The following is a 17,430-nucleotide window of genomic DNA, read 5'->3' as shown; positions in this document are numbered from 1 at the left end:
GGGCCCTGACTGTCAAAATGCACTCCTGTGGCTACAGGATCTTGCCACAGGTATAGGCATGGCATGAAAACTGGTGATGGGAGTCGAGCCAGCAGGATGTAGGTACACAGCTGGAGAGGCTAGTCCTGAGCACACAAATGGTGATGGGAATCAGTGCAGAGGTCTAGGTTGGCATCTTGCACTCAAGCAGTTGCCTGCCAAGGTTGGGGCTGGCTGCTCAATGAGGATCCTGGGCTCCAGTGGGTCATGGACAAGAGGGACAAAGGAGGGAGTGGGAGGGGCTCAGAACTGGCATCTGTGAATTTGAAAACCTGAAGGGTGAAAGCTGGCAAAATCTGCAAAGAGTCTTCAGTAGCTGTGCTGGCCCTTTCCTTCAGTGGTGAGAACTGCTGGGTTTTTCTGCAGAGCAGGTCACTGGGAACTAGGATCACTTTCACTGAATGACTTCTAGTCTCTGAGTGGGGCAAACCAAAGTGACCCTTTGTGTATTGTCCCAAGGCTGCGGTAAATGCTCATTGACCCAAGTGAAGGGAATTCTTTCTAGCTCAGGAGTTCCCTCTTGGTGCCAAGCAGTGCCAATCTGAGATGGAATGATGTAGGCAAAATGAAACTGCTCTTCCTTCTCTTTTTTGTGGAGTGATTCTATGATTTCTTCTGCCACTCTGTTGTTAAAGTTTCTTAAGTGAACTCTTAAGCTCTCCCAGACCTGTTTTCATTTATGGATAGCTAATTCTTGACTTTTGTGGAGACTGTCCTGGCTGCAATCTCCTTCATCACAATCTTGAGAGTTTCAGGAATCACAATTCTAATATTTTATTATGTTATAGATTTTGCAAAGATCAGACATTTTAATTTTTTTCTAATTTTCCATGGACCTTGAGTAATAAATGTAAAGATAAGCCAGGTGAGACTGGAATCAGTATCCATGTAGTGATTCTCCACCATGACTGTGCATTAGAATGCACTTCTCACCATCCCATGCCAACATAAGAGAGCTTTTAAATTTGCCATAATTTAAGCCCCACCCTAGGTTAAACATGTCTGGGATGAGTCTCAGGCAACAATTTGTTTTACAAACTGTCAACAGTTGATTCTGTATGTATTAGGTTTGAGAATTTTGAGTTAGATCTAGTAATAGAGGAGGAAGAGGAGGAGGGTGCATAAGTACTGAAATATCAGCTGAGGAAATGAAGACCAGAATCCAAGAAGCATAATTACAGCATAAAGTAGTCGATAATGTTTCAATAGTCTGGTAAGGTCTACAGGGACCAGAAGAGATGGACAGCAAATCAGAAGATTAGAGGATTTGGTTTTTATGTTGAAGCATGGAGAACCCCAGGAAGTAAACAGTCATTAACAAAATTATGGAGGATATTCCTATTTCACAGGTGAAAGGAAAAGCTTCCAAATAATGGAACTCTATAGGGTTCAGAAGCCTGGCAGATGCCTAATTACAGCAAAATAATTTTAAAAGGCTATCAAGTCAGGGGTTAGGAATTAGTCCTTTAGGCATGGATTGAAATCTTATGTGGAGTAAAGATGCCATTGATTTGGTAGAAATTTGAATAGTTTGTTACATTAAATACAACAGCACTGAAATCAAATTGTTAAAAGCATATTTATGAAGCCCATAGTGTCTTAAAATAATTTAATAGAGGCAACTTATAAGGGGAATATACTGACTGGTTCTTCTATACATTTCTTTAAGATTTCCAAGGTATAGAACTTCCAAAATCTTTCCCTTCTCTTAATATATTTGGTTCTTCATTTAAAACTGGAAAAGTCTTTGGGAATTTAAAAAAAATTATAATAAAAATGACAAAATGATGGAGAAACTCTTAAAGTTTCCTACAAGTGAACACATGGGCTTTTGACCTGTGAGGTTAAACTCTCTGTACTAGTGATCACTGCATCTCATTGTGAGCCTTTTTACCTTAAGTCACACTGCACACCGATAGTGGATTTTGATGTTATACAAACCATAGCTGCTGATGAAAGTGAACTTACCAAATGTTCAGTTTTTTCAGTTTAACGACTTTGCTCTTTAGCCAACTGTTTGTTGAAAGAGTAAATATATAAAATTTGACAATTTGAAAAATAAAGAAAAATAAATCCTCCATTAGTCTACCACCCTAAGATTTTTGGTGTTCTAATCGAGTCTATTTTCTGTGATTTTGCACATAATTGAAACCATGCTCTAAAAATAATTTTACTACTTGCTTTCTTTCACGTTATTTTTTATCCTAATATTTTCATAACCAGCATTTAAATCACCATACAGTATTCCATTGAGTGAATTTTTTGCTCACCTATTGCTGCGCATTTATTTTCAGTTGAAGCATTAACTACTCAAATATTTTTTATATTAATCAAGAGTGTTTATAATCAAGTACAAGTAGTATACCAACACAAATCAACAACAATTTTTAAAAACAACATAGAGAATGTTTTCAGATCACCTTTAGAAAACCATTTGCTAAAAATATATCAGGAGAGGTAGAGGTGGTGGGGAGAAGGAGGGAGATGGAATGTGTGCTGATTTAAGAATCTAAAGCTCAGTTGTCATGAAAAATTCTAGACATTTGTAGAGCTCCCTCTGTATGGTGTTTCTGGGAATCCCCAAGGAATGACATAGGTAAGTCGGCAAATCAACCAGGCTGTTGTATACTGTTGTAGAAATCCATAGGCATTGAAACTGATGTGACTGTAGCCACTGTCAATCACCTTCCGGCTAGCAGGACTAGAGCTCTGTTTTCTGTCTGACTTGGGTTATATAGGAATTTACAGTCAGTAAAACATGCTATTGAAACTTATAGTGACATGTAAGCTACACAATATATTTTGAAATAAGAGGGATAATCTCTATCCCTGTGTGTTAAGCTCAATTATTGAAAAGACCTCAAGGCCAGGTGGGTTGGGTTCTGGGATGCTACAGGTTCATTGAGTTTCCACTATAGCTATAACAATATGAAATAATTATTTTAATTATTGCTTAAGATCCATACCTAAATCTGAATCATAAGGTCAGACTGATTACTTCAAGAGAGATATATTTCCCAGAAACCTTGCTAACTCTTCTAGAATTCTGGATTTTAAGTATTATTTCAGTTTATAATGAATGTCTGTATTTGTGCATGTATTTGAAGATCACCCCACACATTCTTTAACCATTTTCCTCAAGATCCATACCCTAATTTAACACTCATGTGGGGAGTAAAAAAAAGAAAATTAAGACTAAAGAAAGTATATTAAGAGAATATAAAGAGAAGAGTTTTTTTCCCTAAGTTTTAGAATATAACTTATTTTATTCATTCAATTTAGACTTTTTCTATAAACAAATCGAACATAACAGTCCAAACAGGAAAACCAACATGAAAGAATTCATAGGCAAAGTAAAATGTAGATACCAGAGCTTTAATGATTTTCTCTTACTACTTTAGCCTCAATACCCTTTAATATTATGGTTCCAAAATGTCCTTGGAGCTGATTCTGGCTTATAACAATATTCTCATTGCTCTTGATGGAGTAGGGTTGAGGTCAGGATGTCTTCAGTGATAGAAATGTTGCATTATAATATTTTTCCTTGTTTGGGGTTATTCCTTCATATAAGGTAGATTGCCAAACCTGAATCTTGGCCATTGACCATTACTGATCATCAAATGACAGTATTCTTATATTATTTAGCTTACCTTTATTTTATGTTCCAATATTTTTGTATGTATTTATTTGTATATGTGTTTCTAAATCACGTATATGATTTCTTTATGCCCATTTTCTCTGCAAGTCTAGACTTTGTGCCTATTAAATAGCTATACTACTCTTTCTCATATTCTAATGCAATTAAGTGCCACTCATAGAATTCTAACCTCAAATCTTACAGAAATTCTTATAGCAGCATTTCTCAAATATCTCTAATACATTTCTCTTAATATCAGAGTACATTGGCAGAAGAGCTAAGAGTTTGAAGAGGCTGTAAGAAATTGCTATAACATTCTTCTTCATACTTTATATTATTTATCATTTTATCAGTTTTTCCTTTGGTATAAAAATAATTGTTTTGGGGGCACCTTGGTGGCTCGGTCAGTTAAGTGTCTGCCTTCAGCTCAAGTCATGATCCTGGGGTCCTGAGTTTGAGCCCCATGTCAGGATCCCTGCTCAGCAGGCAGTCTGCTTCTCCCTCTTCTCCCAGCTTGTGTTCTATCACTGTCACTATTTCTGTCTCCCTCTCTCAGATAAATAAATAAATAAATAAATAAATAAATAAATAAATAAATAAGATCTTTAAAAAATAATTGTTTTTAAGGCATCTGTGTGTGTCTTCCTTTACTAGAAATGAGTTAAATTTGATGTTCCAATTGGATTTATCATGGTATACTACAGCTATTCTTTCCTCAGTATTCGATTGCATTTTTACATTTGTGTTAAAGTGGTGAATAGTTGGCTACCATGTCTTTCTTATATAGTCTTTTGCTTTAGATAATCTAGTCATCAGTAAAATTGATTGAGAAGGGGATAAGAAAGAAGAAAACAGAAAGAGGAGGAAGAAAAGCAGACGGAGAACAAAGAAACATCCCTATAATCTTTGATTTTTTCCATTCTGAGTTCAGAACACCTTTGCCATTGGCTTGTTCAAATAGCTCTAGAATAACCTCTCCAGATTTGCATCAAAACTGAAATACTCTCTAATAGTTTAATTTAACGAGTAAATGTTTCATTTACATTTAATAAGACAGTTTATATGTCAATTCAGAGAAATCAGATACCAGCGATATTAGAAGACCAATCTAACTGATTTGTGATTAACTCAACTTTATATCAGTAAAGAATATAGTGCATTAAAACTGAAGAAAACAAAGAGAAAAAGAAGTTATCTTATCTGCATTATGTTTCCTTTGTCCTGGTATACATCTTGTGGATCTCATAATATTTATAAGACAAAATAATTATCAGGTATCTTAATTTCTGTCTTGGTTTCTCTATGGAAGGAAAATCTTTTCCACTGCCACACAAACTTACAGATCAGACAATTAAGATATAGTGCTTTGGAACCCTGGGTCTCTTTGATAAATAAAGGTGCTTTCTAATGACTTTGAGTTTCAGGGCTGAAAACAGAAGTTGTCAGGTACCTTAACACACATCCCATCCAGGATTTGCATGAAAATTGAGGTTCAATAACAGCGTTAAATAGGGTCTGGAGGCTTTTCAAGAACTCAGAGACTGGAGAATCTACAAATACCTGGAGATGAAAGAAATAGAAAACAAGATAAGTTAATAATGGAAAAGAATAATAGCTTCTGAGTTTTTGCAACTGATGGAAAACTAAAAGTGGATTGTTTATAATATTACACATGACTTAAAGCACTGGTTGCAAGCTTACTAACAAGGCTAGACACCAATGCTGTGATTTAAGGATGTCATTGGGGATGGTTGTAAGCAAGCATAAAGTTGAAATCTAAAGTGCAGAATTGCTTTTGTGAGAGGCATCTCTGGACCAACTTGGAAATGTGGCTTATTACAAAGTGAAAGTCATCTGTCATTAGCAGTGGTGGAAACAGTATGTCCCATGCATAAGGAACAGACTTTTTTTTTTTCCTTTTCTAGGCTTCTGGAACCAGATAATTGGAAATTTCTTATGTGTACTTGAGGAAACAGAAGGTTTCTACAGAGAGATTGACACTGTTTACACTGATTAGTGGAGGCTCTGAGAAAGTCTAATTTATTTTATAAAAGTAAAAGCAGGTAACATTTTATTTTTCTGAAGTATTCTGGAGAAGACTCGATGCCTACACTTGTCTTGAATCTTGCATGGCACATGAATTCTAGAAGAGAATTGAAATAATAAAAAAAATAATTTCTCAAAGAAATTATGGGAAACATTGGCAATCTCTTCTATATCAATCTAGGTATCCACACATCACAGTAGATTCCCAATCTCTGTGATTGGGAACAGTGAACAGACAACTATTTTTCAACAGTGAAAAATAGTTGTCAATCATTAAGGTAACCATCTAGAACTGCAATAAGCACACAAAGATTGCTTCTTTTCAATTCACTTAAAAATGATTCATCTATGAGAATTGTACACTAATATCTTGGAGTCTTTTTGCAATATTGAAGTTGTCAATCTTTTAACTGTATTGGTTTCCAAATCATCATTATATCTCCTTTCCAATGTTTTTGTGTATTTTATATCTGTAATCTAAATAGTAACTGAAAATATGTAGAAAAGTATTTTCTTTCTACATTTTGCTACAATTCTACAAATTGCTCTTTTCACATTAGCAAACCCTATTATACTCACATACTTTAGATGTCCCATCCTGGCTTAGCAGAGGTGCTCTGGTGGCCTAGGTTCAGGGTACCCTCTAGTATGACAGTTTCTCCAGTGGGAGCTGACATAGAGAGACAGACAATAGTTTACTGTTTCTATTATAATATTTCTGATTTTAGTTTTTTTTGAAAGGTTATGATAGGCAAGTAATAAAGTGTCAGTTTGTCTTTTTATTTAATAAAATAGATAGAATATATGGAGGATTAGAGTTGTGGTACAACACTATTACATAATCTGCATGAATTTCCATAGTACTGAAGGAAATCTTATATGCTATGGTATTTAGTAATAAAGATCAATATTTGAGCCTATTTGATATACTGCATACGCTTCTTATAGGAAATATATTTGCCCAGGCCATCTTACAAGATTCTATCATGTGCTTACAGAATTTCCTTCACATTCTTGATGTTTTAAAAGACATTACTAACTAATACCACTATCAAAAAACACCCACTGAAGAAAAAAAATTCTAGTAGTTGTGCTTACTGAAATAAAGGTGCTTAATATTCTGAACACATAGATCTTTATCTATTGAATTTTTAAAAATATATTCTTTTGAAGTTTTAAGCTTGAATACATTTTGAAAAATAGATATATAGTTTTATCTAAATCTCCAGCTTTGCTTACCTATCAAATCTCCCCCACACTAATTTGATTAAAATGGTGTATAGCTTTTGGATTGCTACTGTGTACTCTTTCTGGGATGTACTTAAAACGCCCAAAATAATTTTATAATACAGGATAGCAGTATTATTTGAAATAATGAAGGAAAGACAATTTTGAATTTGTGAAGTTGGTTTTTTCAGTGTTTCATGTGAAGTTGGTTTTTTCAGACAAACGATTACTGATTATGCTGCTGACAGTGCCATCATCAGTTAGAATTTCTTGAATTAGCTTTAATAAGTGAATAAAAATAATACTTTGTACTAGAGATTATTAATACAGAGATGACTGCTTGTGATTTTGTTTGTTTCTTAATAGGGTAAATTTCCATCTTCTCCCTAACAACCTTATTGCTCTCATTATCTCGTAATTGTTTTTTGCCCTAAAATGTAATTGTTAAAGATAAAATTCAATATATTCTTATCTTAAAAATCACAATTTTCAAATTAATAGAGGAAATTAATTCCATTCAATTGAAAATAAAATAATATATGTTTACTCTAGACACCCAGTGGGTTAGGAAATAGACCCAGCATTAGTAATAAGGAACTTAAAACAATTCAAAAGCTTGCAGAGGAGAATTTATGAATTTATGATCAATATGATAAATGCTACATTATACTACTGTGTTATAGAAGTGTAAATGTGGACTTACTTTTTTAATCTTGTAGTACAAAATGGAATGCTACAAGAAAAAATAATGTGAGAAGTCGAAAACATGAGCAATGCTTGCAGGAGGAAATCTCCAATAAGAATTCTAGAAGGGAATGAAAACAATAAAATAAATGGAAACCTGAGAACATATACAATTCGCAAAATATGAATTAATCAGATTGATGAGTTTCTTTTTTTAAATAAAGGTCCTATTTATTTATTCATGAGAGACAGAGAGAGAGAGAGAGAGAGAGGCAGAGACACAGGCAGAGAAAGAAGCAGGCTCCATGAAGGGAGTCCGACATGGGACTCGTGGGACTTGATAGCGGGACTTGATCCCAGGACTCCAGGACCATGCCCTGGGCTGAAGGCAAGCTCTAAACCCAGGGATCCCCCAGATTGATGAGGTTTTAATGGGTAAGGAGGTGGCTGAGGTAAATAGCAGGAAGAATTACCAAAAAGATAAATGCAGGGCATTTTATAGGCCTTATCTATATATTAAAGAATTTGGATATTATTGCAGCATGAAATTATTCTGTGGTGAATCACCAAATATTTTTGGAAATGGGGTGTGCTTTAGAACTACAGCTGCCATGACGATGTAGAAAGATTGAGGGATTTAAACACTACTTAAGAGCACTGAGGTACTAAAGACTCGTGTAGGTTTAGGTGAGTAATGCTATCTGCTAAAATAAACACACCCTCCAATCTCAGTGGCTTAACAGAAAATATATTTCCTCTTCATTCAAATTCCAGTGTTCACAGGTCAAGAAGTGGTCTTCCATATCATTATTCAGAGATTTTTCTTTTTTGTATCTATGTTCAGCAAGAATATTGGCATGTAATTTTCTTTCTTGTTCTGTCTTTGTTTGACTTAGATGGCAATGTAATGCTGGCCTCATGAGTTTGGATGTATTCTGTATTCTATTTTTTGGAAGAGTTTATGAAGGGTTTTCATTAAGTCTCTTTCAAGTATTTGGTAAAATTTACCAGTGAAACTATCTCATTCCTGTATTTTCTTTCTTGTGAAATTTTAATGACTGATTCAATCTCTTTACTCATTATTGGTCTGTTAAGATTTTCTATTTCTTCATGATTCAGTCTTGGTAGGTTGTATGTTTCTAGGTTGTCTGCCTTGGACTCCTTCCCTTTGAAGACACTGTAGTCCCAGAGGGTTCTCCAGGTGTGGTGCTGTGCTGGCCTGGGGGAGGGGCAATGTGTTCAAAGTGACACTGTGCTTCTTACATTTACACTTACACTTACTGTGCTTCTTACTGTGGTCCCTCTCAGTCTCTGGTCCAGGAGGTGCTTTGGCCTTACCTCTGGCTTTTGGGATTTTTACAATGTCGTCTTATCTATAGATAGATGTTAGTTGTGCTTCTTGTGAGGTGAATGGAAGTTGGGAATAACCTAACTCACTATTTTGATAATGTCACCTCCTGTTCTGCTTATTTTAAAATCTTTGTGCTACAACAAACTTGCATGAATTTTTTAAAGTAATTTAAAATTTTTTTATTTCATTAATTTCTCTGAGACTCTGCTGATAAAGGCAAAATAAGTCTCCTTACAAGTTGTAGAAATCAGAAAATGCTCTTCCACCAGAGGAAATTTTCCCACTTATATTGAGAAAGATAAGAAAATAGGTGACTTTAGAAGCTAGACAAAGGAATGATATTTTTCAAGGAAAAAAGGTTTGCTTGAAGAGCAAAAATATCTTGGAAACATTCTTATCTACTGAAAAGAAAGATAAGTAAAATTGTTAAGAAGGGATAAACCAGGACTTATATACACACATGTACACACACACACAAGAATGCCAAATGAAGATGAGAAGTCAAGTAGATTTAGTACTAAAGAAACGACATAGGGATTCGATAATTAGTAAATAATTGGTAACCATTGAAACATTTATTAGAACAGTGTTCTTAAAAATCAGATTATGACTGGTTGATGAGCAAGTGGGAAATAAAATAAAGATGATAGTGTTAATTATCAATATTATCTGTTTTCTTTCTAACTGCATAAAGCTTTTCTTACTGCTACTATGTACATGAGTTCATAACTATGTCTTCAACTTTACTCCATCACCAGTTGGATCTTTAGAATCTCTTCTTGTATCTAATTTGTAATCTCTCACGCACTCACTCTCTTCTCACAGTGAGAAACACAGCTCTCATGATTCATTATCCATTTCTTTGATCATTTGTTTCTTTTTTATATTTTTTATTTATTTTATTTTATTTTATTTTTTGATCATTTGTTTTCAATATAGGTGTATAGCAGTATTAAAAGTTTTAATAGGTGCTCCTTTGGGAAACAACTTCATCAAGTAAAACACAATTTTTGGTAGTTTCTCTTGCCTTTAGTTTTTCAAACTCCACTCATTGCTATAGTAACTTAATTCAGTGCCTTTCCCTCCCCTCTTTCCATGAGGTTCTTTCGTAAATATATAATATTGTTAGATTGTATTCACATAGTATACATTTCATACTGAAATTACCCTACACTCCTGCCTATGTGTATGTGTGTGCCTTAATTTCATACACTAAGTTTCACTCATGCTGAAAAGTTCTATGAATTTTTAAAATTCCATTATTGATGACCATTATTATGTTAGTATAATAGTTTATGTGCTAAGAGTGAGAATTAAGTAGATTGGAGATAGGATTGGAGTTGTGAAGTTAGTTTTCACAGTTTAGAATAGCCCCTATATGGATGAGGAAGGGGATTAGCAATGGAAGCTAAAAAACAAAAACCTGCTGAGTTGCTTTAGATGTGTGCTTTACACACATCTGTAATCATAATGGGTATAATTACAGAGAGGGTGTTATTTTCCCTCCTAGCTTGTCCATGCCTAAGAGAAAGAAAGACAATTGGATTGGTCAACACCTGGGCACTGCCAAGGAAGGATCAGAAGCAGAAGTTAAAGGACAGTAAATATATGTAGAGAAGTGAAGAGAAAGTCACTAAGATGACTGACCATGAAATCAATCCAGGATGGCCTAGAAAGGAAATAAGCCAGAACGTTTTTATATTCTAATAGACTAAGATGAGTTCAAGTGATTGGAGGTGAGAGATGAGAGTGAGAGCAGGTCTCACTGAGTGGTAGAGTTGAGAGTATAAGAAACTGTTTGGATAAGGGGTACTTTCAGAAGTCAGGAATATGATTTATTAAGATTTATATTCAATCCAATAAATTTATCAGGAAGGAGAAAGCATATGCTTACATAATAATGAGAAAAACAGAACATCTTCACCTTTATAACAATTGCATTTGGGGAACACAAACTTGATTTATCATTCATTTGTTTTCATTGCCACTAAACTAACTGTTAAGCTGAAAAGCTGTAAATCAACATGGAGTACATTTGTTAGTGGCTGTGCAATTAATTAAAGCTAACTCAACTGTACTTTATCAAAATTATCAGAGGTTAAAATTCATATTTAAACCCAGGCACTTAATTGATGCATAGCTTATGGGTCATATATAAATCCTTCCGGGCTTTACATTTAGACAGAGCCATCAATATAACAGTCATTGACATGCTGACATGTTTCAAATCTACTTTAAGTCTTTGAATTCTACCAAGGAGTTTAAATAAAAAAAAAATAAAAATAAAAATAAAAAATAAAAAAATAAGGAGTTTAAATAACATTACAAAGAAACCATATGAAATCTGAGCAAAAGGAAATAAATTAGCTAGATATTTTCAAACCTTAAGATAATTGGATTATTATTTATTAAAGGTAAATACAGTAAAAATTTTTTTAAAAAGTAAATTCTTCCTAGAATCTCAAATTCAAAAACAGAAGAAGCCATTGAAAACAAACTTCTTCCCAAATTCTTATTTATCAAATGTCTCACTAAGCTCCTTGAAAAATGTATAAAATCTCTGTGGTTATGTTTGCAGTTATGTCTTAGTATACAGAAATACTATTTACATATTCATATTAATTTAAGCACTTTGAATCAATTACTCTTCAAAAGATATTTAAAAATATTTCTTTGGCTTAAAATTATATTCAGCAGACATTTATTTTCAGATAATGATAATAAAGATGAATTGGTAATAATTAAAAGTAAAACCTTCCCAATTATTGTTGGGTGGGCAGGATCAAGGGAGATCAGGTGGGATGGTGACAGACCCTCCATCTTGTCACCCTCACCTTGGGACTTTCCCACCACTAGCAGACCGCCCAAGGACAAGTCATCATGTCGTGAAAACAGGACCTATGCAGGAAACAGGAACCAAACCTTACCTAACCTCTAGCATATATAGACACAAGCAGCTATCACCCTATACCGGCACCACCCTACCCTTTCCTATAAAAGCCTGTTGGTTGTGTCCAACTCTTGATCTCAGCTCAGGCTTGATCTCAAGGTCATGAGCTCAAGCCCCACATTGGGCTCCACACTAAACATGGTGCCTACCTTAAAAAAAAAAAAAAAAAGGAAAACAAAGAAACAAAAAACTATTTTTTTATAGGGTTTACTTGCCTTCTACAGGTTTTTCTTCATTATAATTCTTATTTTTGAAATCATCCAGGAGATCTGAAATCTTGACAATGCTATCATGGTCCACACTGAATTTACTGGCAGAACTACATTCATATATAGTTCTGTAGAGTCAGAGCCTTTCCACACATATGATGGTTGCATAAACCATCTCCAGTGTAAATACAGACTTTACTTAATTGTCTTGTTTTCAGATTCTAGATTAATTCGCAAATATAGTGATCACACTGACTGACAGGATTACAATTTATCATGGATTGTTTACCAACTGAAACCCATTAGTTCTTTTTTACACAAGCATGTTCCAATATTAGTGATATTAGAGCTTAAATAATTAACTGCTGTTGTTGGCCTTCAGAGGGGAAAATTCTATTTATACTACCCTCACAGCTTAAACAAGAATGGATGCTTCTCTGTTACAGTGTATCTGTCACTGAACCCAAGACATTTGTTCTGGACCAACATTTTCACAGAGGGGAAAAATTGTTGAAATTGAACAGGAAAGGGCTGCAATGAATAGCACAAAGAGAACAGTCAAGGGGTTGTTCAGTAGTGTCACCTGGCAAGGGAGGGTATTTCCTGTCATTTTATTTAAACTCTTTAAGTTGCATCATTAGTCAAGAATTTCGCAGAACTTTTCCCTAATTTTAAAATGAAGGATTGCCTTGTAAGAAACATTTGGTTTAAGAGACTTTTAATTTAAGCAAATATGAACAGTGAGTTCCATGAAAGCTTTGTGAAAGCTTTGCTTCCATTATTCAGGAACCAGTCTTGTAGAATGGGATTCAAGGTTGCATCCATCAACAAAACACATGTTTAAGCACATAGCAAAAGTTGTTTACAGATCTGTTATTAGACTTGGGGACTTAGAAAGTCATTTGAATGACTGAAGAAGGCTTAAACAGATTATATTTTGAAAACTATAGATGTGGGAGAAACCAGTGGACTCAGACTACAACTTTAGGTGAGCAAGGATGATTTTTGAGTTTACAGATTCAATTAAGTGATTTACTGTTGTGAAACTAAGAAGCATTGGTCCCGAAAATCAGATCAACGGTAAAATCATCGTTCACTTAATGATTGCCTTTCAATATGTATATAGAAAACTCTAAAATAGAAAAAAGCATATTGTTTCAATCAGGAGTGAAAACCCATCTCTTGGTTGTATTTATAACATCTAACTTTCAACTCTCTGGAGTGAAAATTGCTAGAAACTAAATTTCATGAGATTTCTTAGCCTCCAGCTGTAGGATAGTCATGCAGAGCAAAAGAAAATAGGATTAGTTCAAAAGCTTTTTGGTGTTTATATGTCTTCAAACTCACTTAGCCTTATCATTAAATCTATGTGTATACCTGTCATACAATGAAAGGGACTGCTCAGAACATTCTCCCTTTTCTCCACTTTTAAAATAAAAAAATTAAAACATATAATGTACATGTCATAAGACTGACATGAGAGGGTGCCTGGGTAGCTTAGTCATTTAAGTGTCTGCCTTCAGCTCAGGTCATGATCCTGGAGTCCAAGGATTGAGCCCCAGGTTGGGCTTCCTGCTCAGGGAGGAGTCTGCTTCTCTCTCTCTCTCTTTCTGCTCCTCAGCCTACTCCTGCTCTCTTTCTCTTGCTCACTCTCTCAAATAAATAAGTAAAATCTAAAAAAAAACATTGACCTGAGAAACAAAAAAGGCAAACTTTCAAATATTTCTGTACCTATTGTGTGCAGTGCAGTGTGCTGAATATTCTGAGGTGATCAAAATTGGACAAAACAGGTATTTTTCTCAAAAAAACTTTAAAGATTAGATGGGCAAGAAAAATAGATATGTGAATAATTATAACTTAAGGGAGAAAATCATATGTGCTATAAAAGGTAAAGGTAAATTAGTATCATATTTCTCACATATCTTTTTATAGAGTGTGAACAAAGTTTTCATATGCTGGGTTTTCATATGCCCAGTTTACCATGACTTTCATTTTTCTTTTTTAGCTTGACTTTCAAATAACCATTTTCTGGACATAAGGTGTTCCAGAAGAAAATATACTGGAGAGAGTAAATCAGAGCAAAGACATACACACAAAATAATAATAATAAAAAGAAGTGAAGCACTATATGGGAAACACATTACACATGGTTAAACGAATGCCTGTTGAACTGAACAGATCAGGATGCTGGTATCCCTTCTCACATTTACTAGCTGTGCAAACTTCCAACAATTATTTTCCCTTCTCATTGACTAAATAGAATTAATGATAGCATTTTTATTAAAATTTATTTTAAAATTCTTGGGACTTATTCTTATTTTTTTGTTTTTATTTTTCTAATTATGGGGATTGGAAATGCTACAGTTTCATCAGTTTGAGTACTTACCTTGATGAAATGTGGAATAACTAGTGTTGTTTTCCCTTTTATCTCTGTTGGGGTAATCATATGTAATGTGGAGCATAGAAGTTTGATATTGTTATCAAATTATGTGATATTTTAACTTCCAAAAGTATAAACAATGATAACCTTTGGGCAGCACTGTATATGACAATGTATTTTACATTGAGCTGAATTAATCTTTATAAGAACTATCAGGTAAGTACCAGTATATCCCCATTTTACAGATGAAGATAAGAAAGTGAGTTCATGTTTCTGAATCCACTGAATGAATAATAATCTTAAGAATAAGGAGTATAAAATTTACCTTGTGTTATGATGGAAGGAAATTGCAAGGAGGATAACAGAACTCATAGGTGTTACGTAGACTTATTACTCCCATCATTTAAAGGAGTAGTATATAAGTAAATTCATTTCATGAATTCTTCAGATATTTGCTGTTACTTTTTTTAAGACTTTATTTATTTATTCATGAAAGGCACAGAAAGAGAGAGGTAGAGACATAAGCAAAGAGAGAAGCAGGCTCTATGCAGAGAGCCCGATGTGGGACCCAATCCCAGAACTCCAGGATCATGCCCTGGGCAGAAGGCAGATGCTCAACCGCTGAGCCACCCAGGCATCCCTTTGCTGTTTTTTCTATGCGTAAGACACTGTTCTGAGCACTGCAGAGGATGCAACAACTAATTTTGCCTCAATTCAGTTAGGAAGTCATATACTTACGTGATTTAATATACATAATACATAATAGAAATATTGTTAAAGTGCGTGAAGAGAAAATAAGTGAGAGAAAATAAGGGAAATCTGAATTCTGCTCAGTGTTTAGCATGGAAAACTGAATAGAAAAGGATCATAATTGAGCTGGGCCTTGGATAACTGGGACTTTGTGAAGAATATCCTAAACAGAGGGAACAGAGGAGCCAACGTATGGAATATTAATGAAATGGTTACTTTGGAAGGATGTAAGGATAGATATGGCTATACTTGTAAATAGGGACATTGCAGAGACTTTTGGAGGCCTTGTTAAATCTGAGATTGTCCTACAGGCAATGATAATTGAAGACAAAGAATTTTCTGCCTCTTAACTGTGACACCCTAAAAATAAATTTTCTTTATATTACATTGTAGTAACTCTTGTGGAGTTATGAATGACAGGAGAAGGAAAGATGGTGAGAAACATTTCAGACACTACTTCACAAATTAAGATGAGAGATGATGAGGAATTTGTCTTAGAAAATGGCTTGGGAATGAAAAAAATGTGGTGGAGTTAACAGAATTTGATGTAACAACTAACCTTAGGGAGGGATGGAGCATTAGAATCTACAGTGACACTGAAGAATTTGAAATCATGTAACTTGGAAAAAATGGTAGAACAAGGAATATATGAGGTGTGAGTTGGGTGAAGTTGGGTGAGGATAATAATGACAGGATAATATTTATTCTATTAAGTATATATCTACAAAGTGTTATATAAAGTATAATTATGCATTTTTATCGGTATAAATCAGGAAAGATAAATGCAAGCAATTATAAATAAGGTAGATAGTCTTGAAAAAGATAGGAATTATTCTAAGACCAATAAAGACTGATCAGCATTAGTGGATATATAAAAAGAGTGTCTAATACCATATTGATAAATAGTAAATTAGCCAGAAGTCAGAACTGGACTCAGCTTCCTGAGAAATAAAACAATTAATTATGGGATGCCGAGGCATAAAATAGTAAACTGGTGTGAGACATTTCATAACTTATTGAAAATCTGAAGGAAAAGGAGGGTACTGGGTAGTGACTTACAGGCCAAAGACTCTGTTATATCTAAATTAGGCTCTCTAGAGTATTTTTGAGTCCAGGCTAGATTGCATTTGATGATGGACTGCCTTAGAATATAAGCACTCAAGGTGAAATAAAATAAAAACAGCTCCTGACTCTTATTTTCCTACTATTGCTAAGAAGATGACTGGCTGCATATGAGGCAACTACTAAAAAATGACCAGTCCAGAATTAATTAATCATGAATAATCATTAATGATATGCCACTGGAAAATGTTTAGAACAGTTGTTTTGTGTGTCTGCATTAAAGTCATCATCTTAGGTATTAATTACGAAAACCTTAGGAAGTAAGTACAGATCAGTGTACTAATGGAAGGCAAGTAATTACACTCACCACATCTTCAGCCAGCACCACAGAACCTGAAATTCAGAAGATAAATATGTGAAAGCAAAAGTTTGAGACTTCCTAATTCTTGATACAGAGCTTATAGATGGAATTGTAACATGAACCAGGGAGATAACAGTGGGGAAAAAAAAAGGCCTGGAGACAGAGCTTTGAGACATCTTTAATTTTTCTGAAGCTTTTAGGAAACATTACAGGCAATAATTCGATTTTTACCCTTAAATGTAAATGGCTTATTGGGATGACAAGTTCAGAGTTGTTCATCCACGATTCATGGAAACTGAATTATATAAATATTAACCTATCATTCTGAAGTTCTTGAGGAAATTTATGACCATGCCAACTTCAGCAACTTTCTTAACAATTTTATGTGTGACATCAAATTTGGTAGATGATGTGGTCACAGGAAGGGAAGAGAGAGAGGCTAAGAAACTTCCAGAAAGGTCCTCAGGATGACTGGAAAAGACCAGCATCCCAAAGCCAAGGGAAGAGTGTTTAAAGAAGAAGGAAGGGTTAATATGCTTCAGATGTTACTTACAAGCAATCAAGAAGACTGAGGACTGAGACGAGATTTTTGGACCATCAAAGAGAACAGCTTCTTTAGAACAGGGAGGATGAAGCTAGGTATGGATTGAAAATGGAATTACCTAGAGCATCATCAGGAATTATTGACAATGTGTGCTTACCTATGGCTTTTTCTTTTCTCTAACTTCTTCAGA

At 34.5% G+C, this 17,430-nt stretch overlaps 1 long non-coding RNA gene across 4 annotated transcripts in view; it reads left to right on the top strand.

Annotated features, from left to right (window-relative positions):
* The window catches only part of LOC144286343 (uncharacterized), a 232,563-nt gene that overhangs the window by 83,260 nt on the left and 131,873 nt on the right, over positions 1–17,430 (top strand). For all 4 annotated transcript variants that reach the window (XR_013354413.1, XR_013354415.1, XR_013354414.1 and 1 more), the window contains one exon: positions 5,602–5,739. This is a non-coding gene — a long non-coding RNA (uncharacterized LOC144286343). The remainder of the gene's footprint in view (positions 1–5,601; positions 5,740–17,430) is intronic.

The sequence above is a fragment of the Canis aureus genome, chromosome 16 (assembly GCF_053574225.1).
Source record: "Canis aureus isolate CA01 chromosome 16, VMU_Caureus_v.1.0, whole genome shotgun sequence".
In the NCBI taxonomy this organism is placed as follows: Eukaryota; Metazoa; Chordata; class Mammalia; order Carnivora; family Canidae; genus Canis; species Canis aureus.
This window is presented reverse-complemented; position numbering and strand designations above follow the sequence as displayed.